At 35.9% G+C, this 4744-nt stretch overlaps 1 pseudogene; it reads right to left on the bottom strand.

Moving 5' to 3' along the window:
* Window positions 1-241: 241 nt before the first annotated feature.
* Window positions 242-637, bottom strand: LOC144382800 (cytochrome c oxidase subunit 6A1, mitochondrial pseudogene; annotated as a pseudogene).
* Between the last annotated feature and the right edge of the window lie 4107 nt (window positions 638-4744).

Raw genomic sequence — 4744 nt, 5'->3', positions numbered from 1 at the left:
CAGGATCATGACCTGAGCCGAAGGCAGTCGCTTAACCAACTGAGCCACCCAGGCGCCCCTATAAATTTTATTTTTTAATTTTTATTTATTTATTTATTTTTTTTTCATGGACCAATCTAATTTATTTATTTAAGCCATCTCCTGCCATAAGCAAAGGGATGGAAGATCAGTATACTGGTCATCATTTGATACATGTAAGGAAGGTGGGCTTAAGGTCCCATAGACTTTTCTCGTCCCTGTGCAGAGTCATGGTCCAAACCGTGCTGTGGTCCCCACTGGGTGGTGGTCCAGGTTCTCTTTATTCATCTTCATAGCCGGTTGGAAGTGGATTCACGTGAGAGTTATGGAATAGAATATGATTACCATTTCCCCAGGGAAAGGGCTTGGACCTGATGCGGAGGTGGGGGTAGGCGAGGAACTCAGGTCTCTCGTGCTCTCCGTGACGCGACTTTACGAAGACATTCAGCATGCTCACACCCACGCCAGGAAGCGCTACAAAGTAGGTGAGAGCCTTCCACATGCGAGCTGAGCCCTCCTCGCCGTGGTCGCCACTGGACATGGACCGCCCCAGCTGTGCCCTGGACCGACCTAGCAGCTCAGACAGCCGGGACACCGCTGCCGCCGCCGCTGCCATTTTCGACCTGCAAAAGTAACATATAAATTTTAAAATATTAGCAATATCTACTGGTAGCTATCATGCAAGAAAATAGAAATTCCCATACATTATCGATGAATGTCAGAATATGTAAACACTTTCCTTTTCTTATTTTTTAACAGCATCGTTTTATTTATTTTTTAAAAATTTATTTATTTATTTATTTATTTATTTATTTATTTATTTATTTTAAAGAGAAGAGAGAGGGAGAGATGGAGAGAGGGCACGTGTTGGGGGAGGGGCTGAAGGAGAGGGAGAGGAATTCTTAAGCAGACTTGCACTGAGTGAAGAGCCCCATGTGGGGCTTGATCTCTGGACCCTGAGATCACAACCTGAACCAAAACCAAGAGCCAGATGCTTCACCCACTGTGCTGCCCAAGTGCCCCAACAGCATCATTTTAATGCTAATGATACTTGGCTTATTCACCTATCCTGGGGTTTTGTCTCTTCAGCAATGGTTTTAAATAGTTGTAGTGAGGAAAACAGTATGTCCACAATAATAAAACAGGTCTTCAGTAAGCACAATGTTTGTTAATGGATTCAGTATCCATTACATAATCCAAACCATCCCCTTATGATTATAACCTTTTCCCCCTTGACAATACCCCAGAAGTCCCTCAATAGGGCAACTGGTTCTTAACACTTCTAATTACTTTTTATATGTCTTATATGTGATCTGTTTTGTGGCCCAGATTACAGTCAACTTTGGTTAAAATTACATTAGTGTGTTAATTAGCACTTTGCTCATTACAAGTGAGATTTGTTAATAAAAGCTTAACATTTTTTTTAAATCCTTGTTTATTTATTATCATAAGTAAATTATTTCCCTTTTCTCTTGATTTAAAAAAGTTCTTACTCTGGGTGGCTCAGTTGGTTAAGCGACTGCCTTCGGCTCAGGTCATGATCCTGGAGTCCCAGGATCGAGTCCCGCATCGGGCTACCTGCTCAGCAGGGAGTCTGCTTCTCCCTCTCCTGCTCCCCCCTCTTGTGCTCTTTCTCTCTCTCACTCTCTCTCTCAAATAAATAAATAAAATCTTAAAAAAAAAAATTCTTACTGACTTCACTTCTCTTAATCTCTGCATACACAAACATATATGCATACATACATAGATGCAGATATAAATATCCATTACCATATTTCTTTCTCTCTCTCTCTCTCTCTCTTTGGTATATGTGTATGTATGTATGTATATGTGTTTATATATATAAAATATATGTGTATATATATATATAGGCTTCCATTAATTATATTCACATTTTAAAATATTTATCTTTACATTTTATCATAGATATTATGTAGATATTTTACTAATTTTTAAAATTATGAGTAGTACAAGACTTTCAGGAAAGTTGCAAAGACAGTAAAGAGACATCGTGTAAACCCCTTATCCAGTTTTCTTCATTGTTTTTGTTTTTTTTTTAAAGATTTTTATTTATTTATTTGAGACAGAGAGAATGAGAGAGAGCACATGAGAGGGGAGAGGGTCAGAGGGAGAAGCAGGCTCCTTGCTGAGCAGGGAGCCCGATGCGGGACTCGATCCAGGGACTCCAGGATCATGACCTGAGCCGAAGGCAGTCGCTTAACCAACTGAGCCACCCAGGCGCCCCAGTTTTCTTCATTGTTAACATCTTAAATGATCATAGTAAATTTTTAAAACTAAGAACAGACACAGGTACATCGCTACATTTAGCACACCTGGGGGGGAGGGATTAAGTTGAATATCTTATAGGATATGAGTATTTAGACATACTAATTGGAATTTTTCTATAAAAATAATTGTCTCTTCTCCCCCATTTATATATTTATTCAATAATTTATTTATATCAGTATGGACTAATATATGTTTATTAAATTAAATACTGCTTCTCCCTCTTGCTTCTCCCTCCCTTGGGTTTTAATTTACTGTTATGCTATTTATTTTGTTGCTGCAATTGCTCCACTGTTGGTCATTGGGAATTCTGTTTATAGTTTGGATTCTGTTTAGTTTGGATCCTGTGTCCCTTTGACAGACCCTCATACTTCTTTACTTTCTAGTACTGAACAATGTTCCAGGCTTGTTTTACTTTTTACGTGCCCCTTATAATCAGGCATATCTTCAAGGAGTCCTATTTCCTTTTGTTGGAGAAGAGCATTTTAGAATTAAAATTTCATCAGACAGAGACATATAATATACTTATGCTACCAGCCCATGTTAACAAAAATATCTATAAGTGCATATATGCCTATCCATGTGTATAGTTAGATGGATAGATAGATACAACATGCATGCTATGAATGAGATTATATTATTTCAATTTTCCCTAAGTTCTTAGGAGCCTAAGACTGGTAATACGATTAACAGAGCATCAGTATGGTTTTACTCTTTTTTAACTTTTATGTCAGTAAGTTTTACAAATCCTTAGGCTACCAAAAGGGAGATAACGGCAGAAGGCATATTCTTAATAACCTAATCTATGCAATATGCTACATTTCAAAGAATATATATTATTTAACTTCTTTAATCATTCAGTACATTGGTTGTAAGAGCTTATTCTGTACTTATTAATTTAGATGCAAAAATCAATAACTTCATGTATCTAATAAAAAAAGTCATTATTTATTTTTTTGACAAGGAATATTATATCTAGTAACAAAAATAATAGTATGACGTATTATATTTATTATATGTGGATATTAATTATCTAATTAATAGGTTGCGTAGAGGGGAGCCTGGTTGGCTCAGTTGGCTCAGATCATGTGACTCTTGATCTTGGGGTTGTGCATTCAAGCCCCATGTTGGGTGTAGAGATTACTTTAAAAAGTCTTTAAAAATATGTTGTGTAGAAAATATATTTATTATTAATATTAATATTAAGTAGTATCAGAAGTGTACATCATGTATTTCTCAAATGATTAGGCCCATTAATACTAGCTGAAGTAATAGCATTGGGAGAAACCTGTAGCTGATAGCCACAAGATTACAGGTCCATGCTTGCCTAGGAAAATGAGGATCTGCTCATGAAAATTAGATAATTACATATCTGATAGCATGGGTTTGACGCCAATTTTTGTATATAGATATAAATGCATATTTTGCAATAATTATGTGGATATACACTGTAAGTGCAACTTGAGCATACTAGATAATGTAACACTTTTAAAGAAAGTGTTTTAAATAAAGGGGAAAAATGAAGAATAATTAAAAAGATAGAAAAAAAGTATAGCGATTTATTTCTTCTTCCTAACTTCATCAAAATATTATTTACATACAATAATGTAAGGATATTTTGATTAGAAATTTATGCATTCATGTAAATATAACCATAATCAAGATATAAAGCATTTCCATTACCCACAAAAGATCCCTCCTGCCTTAATCTGAGGCAATGCTCTACCTACTGCCCCATCCTCCAGTCTTTGATGCTCTCTGTCACTAAAAAGCAGATTTGCCTTTTCTAGAATTTCATATAAATGGAATCCTACAGTATATGTATTGTGTTTTGACACCTCCACTGAAATGTTTGAGCCTTACACTCATTTTATCTTTCACTTTTTTCACTCAAGTACATCTGGTTCTATCTTCAATAGTATCCTTCTTCTGAAAAGACCCAGACCATAACTTATCATTATAACCTGAAATATTTTTTAATACACAATGTTAAATTTCCAAGATAAATTTATATTATAGATTAACGAAAATTCAAGAAAATTCAAAAGTACAAATTACAAGGTGCAAAGCAAGTATGATATTAATTTTCTCCTTAGGAAATGGTTAATTTTGATTGACTGTAAGAAATTAACATATTTTGGATTTGTCTACCATCATCGGTAACAATGACAAATCTTCACTCTCAAGGGAAGTCACATTAGTGAGTATAAAAATGAGTCAACAACTTGGCTTTTTCCATAGTTTGGCTATTGTGGACATTGTTGCTATAAATATTGGGGTGCATGCACCCCTTCGGATCCCTACATTAGTATCTTTGGGGTAAATACCCAGTAGTGTAATTGCTGGGTTGTATGGTAGCTCTATTTTCAACTTTTTGAGGAACCTCTATACTGTTTTCCAGAGTGGCTGCACCAGCTTGCATTCCCACCAACAGTGTAGG

Source organism: Halichoerus grypus, chromosome 8 (assembly GCF_964656455.1).
Source record: "Halichoerus grypus chromosome 8, mHalGry1.hap1.1, whole genome shotgun sequence".
Taxonomy (NCBI): domain Eukaryota; kingdom Metazoa; phylum Chordata; class Mammalia; order Carnivora; family Phocidae; genus Halichoerus; species Halichoerus grypus.
The sequence above is the reverse complement of the archived record's forward strand: the minus strand, read 5'-3'. Positions and strand labels throughout refer to the sequence as shown.